Source organism: Emydura macquarii, unplaced genomic scaffold (assembly GCF_026122565.2).
Source record: "Emydura macquarii macquarii isolate MOO-44397 ecotype Brisbane River unplaced genomic scaffold, CSIRO-AGI_Emac_v2 contig_2825, whole genome shotgun sequence".
NCBI lineage: Eukaryota > Metazoa > Chordata > Testudines > Chelidae > Emydura > Emydura macquarii.
The window spans coordinates 3770128-3786479 of NW_027132962.1; the positions used below are offsets into that span (position 1 = coordinate 3770128).

Here is a 16352-nt window from a genome sequence, read left to right on the forward strand (position 1 = left end):
CACATATTAAATAGATTAGTGAAGTGAACAGACTTCACTGTTGCTGGAAGCTGTGCCATATGTTCCAGAGGCAGTTTCTTATGCAGAGCTGAAGTAATCAAAGCTTTTTCAGAGAAGCTGAAAAAGATCATAATATTCCACAGCTAACTTGGGACTAGAGATGGCTGGAACAATGTTAGTAATTTAATTTGTGAGGAAGCTAAAACACTTCACTTTCGACTAAGACTTCATCAAAAAGGGAAGACTGTCACACTCTGTAGCCTGGTATGTAGGGCACTAGCCTGGGACCCAGAAATAGTATGTTCGAGCCTTGCTCTGCCTGAATTGGAGTGATCTAGGTTGAAAAACTCTAAAGAATCAGGTAGAGCAGGGTCTCACACCTTCTAGGCCAATGCCCTAACCCCAAAGACCACTTTACTCTTGTGCATTTTGACATCTCTTCCTGAATCAAAAACCTCAGGTTTTCGACTTGAAAATGGACATTTCAGCACAATTCCCTTTGCACTAAAACACTGATTCTTTTGTTTCATTTCAATGCAGAATGAAAACAAATTCTGAAATCTCAAAAGTTGCTCTGAAACGGAATTGTCGTCTTCCGTCAGCTCTATTTAGAACTTCAGTTCAAGTGAGTTGCCATTTCAACACTGATGATCTGAGATGTAAAATGACACAGCTTGAAACAAATTAATATGAACCTGACTGTAACTGGCCCATATGTGGTTATATGGGGACTCCAAGGAGCCCCCACCTTATGCAACTGTGTCCATCATGGCTTTGCAATATCCACATCATGGACTTGCATATTTAAGAATTTAGTGGGGTCTGTAATGTATATGGAAACTACATTTATTTAACTAAATAATTCTGCTCATAATACATCCTCTGATCCCACTCAAAAAGGAAATAGGGGGAGACTACTCAGAGGCACCGGATCACCATAATCAGAAGATTAAAACACATTTGGAGCTCCTAGGCTAAGTCCTTTTTCAATAACAATGAATCAATCTTCAGGAAATAAGATGAGTATGTGTTTGTTTGGTTTATACCTCCCAAATGACTCATCCCATTAACCTCATTGTTTCAGAAAATCCCTAGTATAGGAACAGATGAGAGGAATTTTAGGCCGATTGGTATGGTTTTAATGAAGTTATGGGTGGGTTAAAATCATCCTTGTAATGGAATAGCAGTGTCTGCCTTAAGGAGTAGCTGTTGTGCATTCTATACAAAGCCCTTTATGTGTGATAGGGAAGGGAGAGAATTGAGAATCCTCCTAACTTAGGACACCACAGACCATCTTCCTTAAAGAATGCCTCTTGGCTATCCACGGGAGCAGCCGTAGAAAATACATTGTTATCTCCAAGGGACCCATGTCTCTGCCTACTCTACACCCCTTCTTGAGTGCTTTGTAGCAATAATTGGAGAGCAGTGCCTGAACTCTATTTACAACATGGACCACAATTCTGCCTGGTCATTATGCAGTCCACTCAAGAATAGAAAGGCTTCCCACTTCTCTGCAGTCCCAACTATGGGACTACCAGAATCTAGCCATAGTTATGACAGGACTAACGTGAAGGCTAGCCTGTCTGATGGGCACGTAAACATTTTCATGCCCATAACATGATGTAAAGGATTGCACAAAGTGACCCTCTACTCCAGATGTTCCATTCCATCAATAACACAGTAAATGTACTAAGTGGAATGTCCTAATTCTTTCTTTTTTTTTTAAATCAAAATATTGTCTTTTAGAAAATCCTTAATTTTATTTTCCTGCTAACATTTTATTTTCCTTGTAAGATGCACTGACCTCTGATGTAATAGCCTAGTAGTCTCTTTTGCCATTTAACATGACACTGCAACCCTATCACATAGCATGACATTTTTAGTAGTGTTTTATTTATGTGAAAAATAGAACTAAAGCACTAATTGCATTTTGACCTAAATATATAATTGAAGATGCAATGAGTAAGATTTCTAGTTCATAAATGAAGACCAGTGGACTCATATATTGTTTCTAAAACAAAATGGCTACATGTGGATTCTAGCATTCATTTAACTTTCGTGCTCTTACTTTCTTTTCTGTTTTCTGAATAGTGACTCTTACTAAATCTATTGGCAGACCTTAACCCCCCCCCCCCCCCCCCAACACAACACAACCCTCCAAAACAAATAATACATAAAACACCTGCAGAAAGTTGCCTTCTCAAGGTTATATTGGAACTTCTAGGAAGGCCAGGGTGCTTTCAGATTTTACAGTTGCTCATCTTCATCCCCTCAAATATGGGTGAGATAGAATATGAAACAGTTGGGGATCAGTGAAACTTTCTCCACTCTCAAGATATCTTTAAAAACTATAGACTAAAATTTTAGAAGTTCTCTAAAAATTAGCTTTTAAAAAGGAGTGTGTGTGGGGGGGGGAAGGAGTATTTATTTATTTATTTATTTTTTAAAGACCGCATCAAGAGCTTCTAAACCTGAATCAGCTACATGTGGAAATTTGCTTTGCTTAATAAAGGATGTGATAACAAAAGTATTCCTATTCAAGAAGGGCATTTAAGCATTAACTTGAAATCAGTGGACCTAAGCACGAGCTTAAAGATAAGTTTAAAGATAAGTGCATGCTGAAATACTTGCCTAAATCACATCCAACATTAGCATTGATTTGGTTTCAATTAGGATTTGAAGTTCATGCCTCATTGAGATGAGTGAAGTTGGTTACAAGTGCATTCCAACTTTCCTATCTGCCTAGATAAAGTTTTCTGCAAGGCTGGGTTACCAATGCATCAGCCCAGCTGTATATTATATACTTGAGATGGATGTCTCATGTTAATGGAAAAACTGGCTTTGGTAGAGTTGCACTGATGTAAAGTTGACATAATGAATGGACCCTTCCTTTTTTTTAAATGAAAGCTTAAAATTCTAAAAGTATAATTGTGTAATGCAGCACAAATAGTAAACAGGCTGGATATCATGATCATATGACCAGGGTATTTGCTTGCCTGTGATTAGTCCTTATTGTTCTGTTGTGTTTCGGTCAGAGGCTTATAGTCTTGCTCACCTTCCAAACTTTTCTATTTCCCACAAAATATAAAATGCTTATTTGAGATGCATGCTGAAAACAGTGTGAGAAACATCAAATAAGTAGTTTAGATCAAGTTAGCAAGCACTAGATCCAAGTAATCAATATTTTTTTTTTGTCAAGATCCAAATTTCTGGGTCAACATATAGTCAAGGACCAGAGTCCAGAGTAAATAATACAAAAATAATAATAATCATAATAAGTAAATAAAATAATTGTTGTGGTCTGTTTAAAAGCGTCTGGTGATCTGGATTTGGCCTACAGTTCACCTATTGACCACCTCTGCACAAGATGTTAGGTTGTTTCTTACTTTTGGTAAGTATATGACACAAGGAACTTAAAATCCAAATAGATAAAACACAGACGGAGGAAGACATTGTCCCTATTGTTCATAAGTGTCTTACAGTTGTATTAGCCAACTACTCTTCCTCCCCCTTCCCTCAAGCTTTAGCCATATACATATAATATATATATTTCAAGGAGGTTTAATATATGTCAATTTTGAAATTCCAGCCATTCTTGAGTCATCTGTAATGTGAGAAGGGGAAAGCAGGGCACCCTTACAGAAATTACAAAAAGGTGAAGCAGCAGTATTTGTTCAAACGTGACAAACATTTTGGGGTTGTTTGTTTTTTATCTTTAAATAGAGCTGAAGAATAGAAAATGGTATATATGAAATAAAGGAAACCAGGGAGTTACTGAAGCTTTTTGGAGGCATAGTCTATGTGAACACTGCCAAAGACCACTGTCTTAGTAGTGTTGTTTATGGTTTTGTTGAGTATTTGTTTTTAGTATTGTGTGTTTTTATTTTCAAGTCAGATTTTTGTTCCAATGTTAATGTTTTGCATAGAGTTTTCTGAAAATCATACATGTTCTCTGTTGAATCCAAGTTAGGTCAAAAATGAGAAGCGTGTTGTATTTACCTTTTTCAGTGACATTTAATCTCCCTCCTCCCTTGTTTAGATTGTTAAAGCTCAAAAATAACTTTGGAATGGTTTGAGATTTTGGCATATTTACTTCCCATTATGATGAGTTATCTCGCATTGTGGCGGTTTATTTTGTTATGTAAATGATATGTGAAGGAGGCTACATGATGAATAAAACTATAAATCCTGAAATCATAAATATTTTTGGCTTCTCAATATTTTCAGCATGTAGTGCTATGGCATAAATTGGCACATTCCAACTGAAGTTATGCACATTCCGACTGGAGCTATGCTAGTTTACACCTGCTGAAGATCTGACCCATAATATTAACATTTCTATAGACTTCCAACTTTTCATCAAAGTGCATTTGTCCTTTCATAAAGTAATCTATAAATGAAATTAACCTATAAGTAAATAGCCACAATTCAGGAGAAGAAAAGCAAACTTTGGCAAAGAATTTTCATATAATAGAACAAAACCAGTTATTGATTTATCCTGGCAGCATTCACACTTCTTAAACACTTTACATCTAGTTCTTTAGTCTTTGGATACACAACTCCTGTTGAGCTCAGTGATAATTTCAGGAGTGCTAAAATATAGTTTGACTCCATGGGCTTGGACTTAGTTTCCTTCTGATCCTACAGTGCGTTTGTTAGAATGGGGACCTTATGCATAATATGTGCAAAGCCCAATAGATAATATGTAAAACTGTAGAAATACTTCAATTTTCCTAATTAAAAAAAATCATACATATTATAAGCATAGTCCAACATGGTAAAAGGGCTATCTGAAGGCTTCATTCTTATTATCCAGAAATATATGACTATCAGCTGGTGAGATTTTACAGCTAAAATGTCCCAAAGAGGCACAGGCTATAAATAATTTTAGTGGGATGGGTGGTAATGAGTTATAGGTGTCTGAACTAATGTAGAATGAATATTGCAAAATGTAATGCCATTGGAGACTATATTTTGTATAGGAGGAGGAAATAGGAACGTTGTAGTAAGAATGAGTCTCATTTTCATTTGATTCACAGTTCCTGTGGAAAAAGTCTTACTGAAGTTATTTAATTTAAATACAAGTGGGTAGAATTTGCTGTTCCTCCATTACACTGCATTGTTGATTTTATAGCCATCTCTAGGAGGATCACTCCTACATCATAGATCCCAGGCTGCCAAATCAGCTCCTCGGTACCATTGGCAGCCAGTGCAAGCTGGGAGAGTAGTGTAGTTTTTCTGGAACTTGTTTTATTTGTCTTTTACCACTGGGGTGTCTCTTATCCCTCACTCTAGGCATTTTCTCATGTCCATTCTCTCCTGGTGTGTGTGTCTTTGTTTCTCCTTTGGATTCTCTTTATCTTCCCCATCTCTTTATCATACTGTCTTTGTCTCTTGACTATATTGAGTCCCTTTCTTCTTTACTCAGTGAAAATCCCTCTTTGATTTCACCCTTCCCTACAAGCAACTAGATCAGTGGTTCTCAACCTATTTACCATTATGGGGTGCATATGCACTTCTCTGTCTTCTGTGAGCGGCATGTACACAATATGTATACTAACTGTATGGCTCTGAGGATGTCACATGGGCCACAACTGTGTGCTGATTGGGCTGCAGGCAGGCCACTGGTTGCAAACTATTGCATTAGAACTAGGGTGGCACATGGAGGATTTAAAGAAAGAACTTGCTCCATCCTCTCTGCTGGGCGTTCTCTTGCTGTAAGGTAGCATGGTATGCAGAATGGATGCAGTTGCTAGTTGAATTAGTATTATCAGCAGCAACCCAGCCACAAAGTGGCTGAAGAAGGTTGACACAACAGAGTAGGTCATCTACTGATGTAATCCCTAGAAATCCATTTGCAGCCAATGGAACTATGCTGATTTACATCAAGTGAGGAGGATCCGGTGCATTGTGTTTCTCCTGATGACTGCAACATGCAGAACATATATGGGGTATTCCTAATAATGACATATTAACAAGGGGGTCTTGCCAGCTCCTCCAGCACATCACTGAACAGAGAACTGAGGAGTCAAATAGGTTGGATTTTTATCAGTTTGATGTTGTCCCCCTCCATCACTAGACTTGTATGCAATTTTGCTCTTCTAAGGGTAGTTAACTTAGTTAACTGAAATTCCTCCTGTATGGACAGCCCAAAACAAGGTTTAGCTTAATGGGATTTAAGTGATGAATAGGTTTTATGGTTAAAACCTGCATTGATTAATTTTGCCTTTTATGTATTCTTGCAATAGTGAGGATTGTTTGCTTTGTAGTTTTAGACACCATTCTACTGTGACATTACAAGTGGTTCTATTGCAATATCGCATCATGACTGCAGACTGATACAACACATGACAACATAACGAGCTACATGAGCATGACATGCCAGCTCCTGAGTTTTCTAATTTCTGCACCTGTTAAAACTGTATGTGCATATGTGTCAGATGTCAAAATATCAGTAGCAGAGACAGTTTGTGATACTGGTAACATTTTCTCCCATTCTGAACTTACAGCCATCTCTTAAGGGCCTGACTCAGCTCAGTCTCTCTTTTGGGTAAGGAAGGACTTTTTGCCATTGTTTCTTACCTTTAGTCATCACTCTCATGAAAATGGACTCAGTACAGATGGTTATAATGGTATTACTTATTAAATGAGCAAAGAGAACTTCCAGTGGTGACAAAGATTTATTTTTGATGTATGTAACATGATTTGTCCCAGGTAATATGTATGCTTTTATCCATAAACCAGTTACTACTTTTTAGTTTTTTGGATAAGCATCTGGGTAATTCCTTTTAGTTTGATCCAATAAGTAAATATGGATGCATTAAAAAAAAAAATCTTTGTTGCACTAGTTTAATCAGTGGTTAAATGTACATATTCCACCAGAAATCAACTAATGTATTTCCTGTGAGAAGTTGCTGGATTTAGACAAGATGTTTTTTTCTATTTGGATAGACTAAATGTAAATGCTAGAACCTAGTCCCTTCCATGACAACTAGTGTCTTGGAGAAATGTTCTGTAGTATCACTATACCGTTTAAAAAATGTTCAGCAAGAACATTCTCCATCAGGAGATTTCCTGCTGCAGTGTGGTACTCAAGTGGGTTTTAGGTACACTTTCATAATAGCTAAGGACATGTAAATCAAAGTATTTAAAAATATGATCTATGAACCACATGTTCATATAAATGTCTCCTTAAGTCTGAGAAGGTGGAAGTTAAGAGATGAGCAGCAACAATGTAATTACTTGTTGTTAGATCTATTTGTGGCAATACAAAACTATCTTATGGAACAGTGGTGTGCAAACTAGTGGGTGAGGCCCCCAGGGGGCGCAAGAGATTCTCTGAGGGAGGGCAGGAACAAACTTCAATCTTTTGCCCTTTTAAAAAACAAACATACAAATAACGCTTTTCACAGCAGACTTACTAGTGCTCTATTGCCAACCTTTCTTCTGGGCTGTTGTTGGCAGTGGTGCTGCCTTCAGAGCTAGGTGACCGGAGAGCAGCAGCTGCTGGATGGGACATTCATGTTGTTCGCAGTTTAGGAGGACTTTTTTTTTTTTTTTAATTAAAATACCGCTCCCAACCTGTTCCATAATTCACACTCACCCTTTCCCGCATTGTTTCTTGAATTTTTATTCTGTTCCTGCTATTATGGGAATGGGTTCTGCAGGATTCACAGAATCACAGTCGTGCTGCAGGGTAGAGCCAAGTAATGGGGGGGTGACAAATTCCATAAATGGTAAGGGGAGGAGCATCTGGAAAAGTTTGCGTACCTCTATTCTAGAAAACACTTCACTACTATACAGAAAAAGGACACCTGTGCTCTTTCTAATACATGATACATTTCCTAGTAGCCAGCACGATGTAAGGTAGAAACCTGGGCATGACAATTTTATTTTCACCAGATATGAAAGGCTTTGCATGTAGAGTTGGTCAGGAACCCGAATTTCTGTTCAACTGGAAATTCCAATACTTAAATATATATATATATATATATATATTTTGAATTAGAAGAACAGTACAACATCTTGACACTTCCCACAGAACATAAATTCTCTCCCCCCAAAAAAATATTAAGGACCATCAAAACATTTTAATAATGTTGCTACATTTCTCTTCAACTTTTCATATATATTCAAGATAATATTAATTTGAATATTCTTTGTATAATAGAAAATTCAAAACAAAATGTTTCAATCACTGTGGGAACAAAATGTTTCAACCTTTTCCCTGTTCAAAATCAGGTCAAAATTGAAGGGGTCCTGCATAGGTGTGCACACGCGGTGTGCCGGGTGTGTGTAGGCACACCCTAATGCAGGGGCATCATAGAAACCTTGTGTATCCGAGCCGCAAACCTTTTTTATGTTGCCCGCAGCGCCACCTCTGTCTGTTCAATGCTGCCGCCGAAAGTGTGAAGCGCGTGCGGTTTCTCAATGGACGGAGCTGCGTGATCTTGCGGCGGACGGGAAGACCCTGTCTCGCGTCATTTCTCGGCAGAGACGAGTATGTTGCAAAAATTTTGAAACCCCTGGTTACCTGGGTGCACAACCTAATGAAAATGTGCTGTGCATGCCTATGGGGTCCTGGAAAATGCTTTGATTTCAACCAAACAGCATTTTTTGATGGAAAACTGTTCTACTGAAAATATTTCAATCACTTCTGTAACCTTTCAATCAGGTTCTTCATTACTATGAAGTAACTAGTTAAACCATTTTTCACATGTGAAATGAAGCTCTGGACATATTTTATATGTCATAAAATAAATAAGTGGCTCAGGAATCAATATACATTTGTAACAGATGTGCTCTATTGAATGTGTGTTTCCTTGGGATTGAGTACAGTGCTCCTATTCTGATTCACCTCTACCATATATTGACATGTAATGTGGAAATACAGAGCATCTTCTGTTTTCTACCCGGAGAATGCCTCCATTAACTGCCACAGGTGACATTGCTTCTCCAGGCACCCTTGAAAGATTGTGGCTTTGATAGCTGTTGTCTAACCTTCTATGTAATATGGCTGAGATTGTCAAAGGCAAAAAAGTCACTTAGGTAGATTCTCCATGAATTTCAGTGGTACTTGGCCTTTATGCCTTCATGGTCTTTTATCAATCAAAGACCTATGAAGAGATTTCAAAGGACTGTCATTTAGATAATCTCTCTGTTTTATGTTAAACCTTATAAAAACAGTAATTTTTAAATCCTAAAAAGAACCCTTTAAACCATCTTGCATCCATCCCTGACAGATGTTGTATGGGCACAGAATTATATCTGCAGGACACATGACCCAAAATGCAGTTGTCCCTCAAAGTAGATTTAGGACCCATCCCCATTATCTCACTGTGTTGCAGTGTTTCATGTTTTCTGTTTTGCTTCTTTCATGGAACTTTTGCTTGAAGCAACAGTGAACTGTAATTAGCCAATTAAGATTCTAAGACTCAAATATTATTGACCTCTTCTACTCCCTCTATTGATTAGCAACAGTGGATTTTTTTAAAAATGTATGTAAGACACCGTAGGGTATAGTTTCTAATTGCATTCTCAGTAATGTGCTCTGATAGCAGTATATGCACAGGCTATATCCTGCTATCTCCTTGCATGCAGTTTTGCTGTGCTAAGGAGTGTAGTGAGATAAGATCTGGGATGGGCCATGAAAGGGCCATACAGGTGTATGAACAATATGGAAAACCGCCTGGCTCTGAAAGCATTCCTTGTGACACTGTATGGAGGGGAGAGGAAACCAAGACTTGGTATTCTTGATATTCTTAAGGAAACAGAACCTTTTTAAAAATAATTAAAAAAAAATATTTAAGCCTTCTTTTTGTACATTGTAAGGAAGCCAAAATGGCCACAAACACTACAAGGATCTTCAAAGCAGCCAAAACATCTTTTTTTCATTTTTCTAGTTTCATTTGCTGACTTCCATGAAACAATGTTTTAGAAGAAGGTAGCATACTACACCTGCTACTTAAATAACCTGCAGCACATACTGCACTATAGTATCAGTGTTCTATGGCAATCAGACTGGTACTACTTCAGAGATCCTCAACTTACAGCTGAATCATCTCTAAACCTCCAGTAAACCTATTGAATTTCAATTATTTACTTATCTGTCCTATTACCCGTGGGAGAGTCATTACAGCAATATTTACAGCTGTCACAATAGTAAATGCACTCTAGACATAGCAACTTCACTTGTTGTGGAAGTGATGTGACATTTTAATAGCAGTCATAATCACTGCTATATAAGTCTGGAGAGAATTTTTTAGTCCCATGGAATTGCTGTTTTTATCTTGCTACCAAAGGCTTCAAACTTAGTCCTTTGTATTAATGCACTTTACTAGAGGCGTTAAAGGCTGTTTTTAGCTTTATCAGTGACTTAAACACCAAGCCATTTTATCTGCCTCCTAAAAGAGGAAAGGGAAAAAATGGCAAGGATGTTTTTTTTTATTCAAGTGAAATAGAGTATCCAGTGGGAGGAGGAAATAAAAATAAAAGTTGTGCAACAAGATGAAAAACATATAAAATCAACTAGAAGGGTGTTAAATGCTGAAACAATAAAGGAAACATTGATGTAAAAGCAGAACAATTTCAAATACACTTAAAAGTGTTCACAAAACACATTGCTTAATGTGCTTTTCCAGTTATTTCTGGATTTAATAAGTTTGTGTTTGCCTGTGTTTCACCAGGTCAAATCAAATTCATAATCCTTAACAATATTTTGAAAGGAAGACACTTCAGTGTCCAAAGACAAGGCTTCCATGTTTACAGATTTGGGTATTTTGGATAAATCTGAAATCTTTTCCCCAACTCTCCTTCATCTTAACACCCAACACTCCAGAGATCATAAGCAAACTTTTGAGTTTGGTTATTTTTAGGCAGAGAACAGTCCTTCATTTCTCTTTCTTAGCAAGTAATTCTCAGATGGTAACACAACAGACCATTGCATTTGCTAAGCTCTTAATCTTAATGTCAGCCAAAGCTTCACCAAGTGAATTGAGGTTTGACTTTCGCAGTTGTGTGAATGTTTGCACTATAGACGCTCTCTTGAGATACTGTAGTCGATTGTTATGTCTATCTGTGACTGGTGCATTAAAAAGCCAGAAATAAAGCTCTTGTGTGACTATTCAGTGTGAATGAGTTGACAGATCCATCCAGGAAAGAATTAAACCAAAGGCTTTAAATGAAAAGGCAATGAATTTATAACAGGATTATACAGCAGTTTGAATCAAGTTTGTACAATGTCAAGCTAAGAGTTCAAAGGAAAACAAGAGTGTGCACGAAGTATTGGCATTTATAATTGGTTAACAAGAGACTTCAGCAACACGCAGGAATTGTACAGTAGAAGAATTTAACATAGTTAGAAGTATTGAGGAGGATTTTAATTTATCTGCTTGACTAGTTTTCTTTACTAGAAGACAGTCTCAAACTGCAATATTTGATTCTGGATTTCCAGCCCTTCAAAATTTTGGAGGACTTTGGATCAAAGATTTCTGTTCATCCCATTAAACATCAGGCCTGATCCAAAGTTCATGGAAGTCAATTTTCTGGATCCTTGTCAATCCATCCTACTCAGACTCAATTGTGTGGAGTCTGAACCCCCTTAAATCTTAAAGGTATTCAACCCCAGCATACGGATGTGGGCCCCTCTGTTTAGTTATTCCATTTTAAAGGTGATTATGTGGTTGTTTTCCTAACAGTAGAGATAGACGGACAATAAAAAATATATAGCAAAGTCAACAAGAGTTCTGTGGCACTTTAAAGACTAACAAATTTAATATTTGAAGACATTAGCTTTTGAGAGACTTAGCTCTTTTCTTCAGATTCAGTAATACAGAAAATAGGAAACACAGAGGTATCTTATATGTTTCCAGGTGCACTGAGAACAATGGGGGAGGTGGAGTCTGGTATTTAAGACCTAATGACGACCATTGAGTAGGAGGTGAGAAAGTTTTGTATAGAGTGGCTTATACAAAATATATCCCAAATGACATAATTACCAAATTCAATTGGGAGGGAGGAACACAGCAAAGGTAGCTGGAAATTAAGAAGTACAAGCAATGGGAGAGAAGAATATTTGCAGCTGGGATTTGAAATGAGATTAGGAGAGTTGATGAGGCAAAGCAATACAAGAATGCTATAATTTCAGATATGCTGTACATGTTGTTCCAATTTTACACAGTTTCAAAACAAGTGTTTATCCTTCAGCTGTCATCCCAATTAACTATTCAAATGCTGTACCAGGATATAAAATCAGCTCTGTACTTCTATAGAAAATCTTACCAGAGCCTAGATCAGAGGGAAACTCATTGTTTCACACATTTTACATATACCCCAATCCGCCTTTTCTCTTAATTGTGGGTTTGTTTTTGCCTTGGTGGTGGTTTTTTTTTTTTTTTGTTTATTTGTTTTGTTTTGTTTTTTTGAAGTGAATCATTATACTGTACTTCTAGAAGAGACATTACCACACCAGTCAGACAAAACTTTGGAAAATTTCAACTTCACCCTTGAAACAACACTTTCCAGGATAAATATCCTAGACTGATAACCATGAGCAGGTATTTAAGCTCTAGCATGCTTTTAGCCATGCTAGGTGACCAGCCAGACAGCTCTTTGATTCTCCTGCCTCTTGGACCATTCCTTCAATGTTTCTTTCAGCAAGTCCTGCTTGTCCCCATCCTCTCCCGTGTCTGTGGAAGTTCACAGGGTTCTCTTTGGTGGATTTCATCTGCTCAAGCAATTTCTATGTTGATGACGATTCACAAATCCGGTTTGTCCACTCCTAAGTTGTTTCACTTATGGGCCTGCTGAAATAAGGAGGTGTTTGGAGTCAATCAGCTGGAGCCCGTGACTGTTCAGAACAGGATGCTTTGAATCTCCCAGAACACAGGATACTAAACTCAGGTCATCACTATCTTCTGGTTTCAACTTCACCCTCAGCAGCTACCAGGACCTCCTCATCACTTGCACCCCCTCATCCATCTTCAGCAACAACTCCCACTGCTCTTTCCATAACTACCACCTCAGCATTGCAACCATTAGTTTGTCTCCACCCATAGCCTCTTCGAAGCAGGTGTATGAGATTCACACCCCCCCCCCTCACCACCACTACTCCTCTTCATCTATTCAACACGGCTTCTCCATTGCCTCCCCTCCAAAATTCTCCCTCCCCATTTTTATCAGCCACTGCAATAATTGGGCTTGAAGTTTCTTCTTTGAGCAAGTAGCTCTTAAGTCAAGAGACCCATTGTCTGCAATGAGACTCCTCATGTGAATAGGGTTCACAGGTACTTTTTGTAGGTAACTTTTAAGATGTCTCCAGTTCTGCTCTTCCTCTCCATACTAAGCACTGGAGAAACTCCAAGTCTTTCCGAGACTTGTTCTAGTTTGGCGACTTGAACAAAATTAGTCACAGATATAGAAATACAAGCTACATCCGTGTTCTGTTCAGTTCTGAAAAGAAGCATTTTGCCAAGAAAACCGGGGTTGTTTAGAAATGATTAAACCTGACAGTTTAAGCTCTACCTGCTCCCATTTTGACGATGATAAAGAAGCTCCTGCAGCCAGTGTGTTTCAGATTAAATTGTTCTTTTGAGGAGTGTCGGCCCCACAGCTACTTCCTACTGAAATGTTAATGAAAAATATGCATCTTGCTGAATTTACCAGGATTGATTAAAAAGTTCTGTAAATTTCCATATGAACACTTTTCTCTCAATGGACATGATATATATGTTGAAATTCCACTGTGTTTCCCCTTACCATAATAAATCCAAGAAGCCATGATTTTTTTCACTAACCACTGCATCTAACATTGAGCTAGTGGCAAGTCAGTAAATAAGCTTCATATAATCCAGTGGCATATTTCTGAAAATTTAGTGACATGCAAGTGAATTTACATAATTTGATTCACATCAGGTCTAAATGTTTAACGATTTTCACAGCAATCAGTCATTCGGGAAATCTTTGTTAGCCTGTCTCCTTCAAACCCGACTTTCACCTCACTCATGCTGATGTAAATCAGGACAACCTCCATTGAAGTCAGTGGAGTTGTAATGATCTAAAATCTATTTGAGGAGGGAACTGGGCCATATCTGCCTTTGCCTCCTTCTGACAGCTGCCTTAAAGTGAACATGTTGAGAACCAATAGACGCTAAACAATATTGACAGAGTATGATAACGGCACACAAGCTACTAAATGTCAGAAGCCTTGCCAATCGATATGATAATGATTGCTTGTTTCTTTGCTTGGTTATATAGATAGCCACTTATTGTTTGTGGTTTGCATTGTATAACTTTAAACCAATAAACCAAGGGGTTCATGAAACAGCACAGGGCCCAGTCCTGTAACCTCTTCATGCACAAAACTCCCACTGGACTTGGTGGGAGTTCAGTGTTCAGAGAGCTTGCAATATTGGGCTCTGAGTTTACAAAGAGAAATAATTTATTGCTGTGTATCGGAAAGTGAAGTGAAGTGATGCACACTTCAGCAAGGTAAATCCCTAATGTTGTTTGTCACTTATTTTCTATGTAGTTAACAACAACATTTTTTCTGTGCAATTCTGCACAGCAACTGCATAAGTAATTCTGCACCCAAGCATGATCTAAATTTTAAATAGCTACAGTATTTAACAGCATTTTCCAGAACATTTTTCATGTACAGCCTATGCAATTATATGTTTCCTGAATAAAGAGCGATGAATTGTGCCACCAGTTTAAATATATGGATGAGGACATGGCACGCATTGTCAAAGGTAGAAATCATTAAAGGCCTAATCTTAAATAGTCATATATTGAGATTTCATAGTACAGCAACATAGATGCGTCGTGCTTTCTATGCCTATTCCGTCTTACCCTTAAAAAGATAGTATAGTATCCTATAGTAGTCCCAAACAACTGCAGTATCTCCATGGTGAGATGTAAAGTCATTAGTGTAGGTTGCAGGAGCTCTTTGAAGTCAAAAGAGCTATTTCGACTTACAGTTCATATTGTCAGCTGGAGTAGCATTTCTAAACCCATTTTATAGACTCATAGACTTTAAGGCCAGAAGGGACCATCATGATTTAGTCTGACTCTTGCATGTTACAGGCCACAGAACCTCACCTGCCCACTCCATAATAGACCCATTACCTCTGGCTGAGTTACTGAAGTCCTCAAATCATGGTTTAAAGACTTAAAGCCACAGAGAATTCACCATTTAAGCTACTTTAAACCTGCAAGTGATCCATGCCCCATGCTGCAGAGAAAGGCAAAGAAAAACAACCCTCAGGTCTCTGACCTGGGGAAAAATTAATTCCTAACCCTCCAAAATGGCGGTTAGTTGGACCCTGAGCTTTTGGCAAGACCCAACAGCCAGATACCTGGGAAAAGATTCTCCATTCTAACCCAGAGCCCTTCCTATTTAGTGTGCCATCATTGCCCTTGGAAATTAGTAGCAGTTTTTTAATACGGTTAGGAATCAAGTGGAAGGTGCCAGTATCCTGAATAAAGGGTGTTGACCATTGTACAAAATATGCCTTTGTTTGCAGAGAGGTGGAGGAATATATGATGACCACATTAACTTGTCTTGTCTTCCTGTCATTTTGTGCAATATGGTGAATTCCAAGGACAACTTTAGAAATACGTAAGTGAGAACTAAAAGTCATCCATGTCATGGATTCCAGAAAGGTTTCCAGAAAGGAGCATTGACTTCTAAAATACGGTAGTAAAGTCCACCAACACCTTTTATCCTGCTCAAGAGAATATTCATACTGAGAAATCCAATGCATGTGCACACACACACAATTTTACATGTATTCTGATAAATCCTATTTACTTTATCAAAAAAAAAGAAATACAATATTCGCAATCTGTAACAATGTTAAATATTTTTTTCAAATTGAAACCTTCGTTTTACAGTATTGGGATTGACTGAGATTTATATTTGCCATTTCCAATTTGAACATGTATCTATTGTACACATCCAAACTAGATAAGATGCTTACAACAGCAACTTTCAAAATAATTCATAACCTAGTTGCACTTTCTAATTGTTTCCAGAAAAAGTCAAGAATATTGAATTGTGCTGGAGCCATTTATTTCCATCAAGACCAGTAGAATTTTAACTAGCTTCGTTTCTTCTATTCAGAGGCAGATGTATATGATCCTTGATCACATCTTTTGTGTTTTGTAATTTACTTTTGTACTTTGATATTGTAATTGCTTTAATTAAGTATTATTTTAATTGTAAGACATTTTTCATTGTTAACCTAATTTAAGTTTGTTCATTAGATATTCCTGATCCACACAAGCTCTGGACTGTGTGTAGCCTCTCTTTCTAAGGTCTACGTTTTGGAATCTGACTAAAAGCTGAGCCAATA

General features: G+C 37.7%; 1 long non-coding RNA gene across 1 annotated transcript; it reads left to right on the top strand.

Moving 5' to 3' along the window:
• Window positions 1-439: 439 nt before the first annotated feature.
• LOC137166269 (uncharacterized) lies at window positions 440-16136 on the top strand. Its single transcript, XR_010923609.1, has 3 exons — window positions 440-625; window positions 15522-15616; window positions 16033-16136. It is a non-coding gene; the product is annotated as an uncharacterized lncRNA (long non-coding RNA).
• Window positions 16137-16352: the final 216 nt, after the last annotated feature.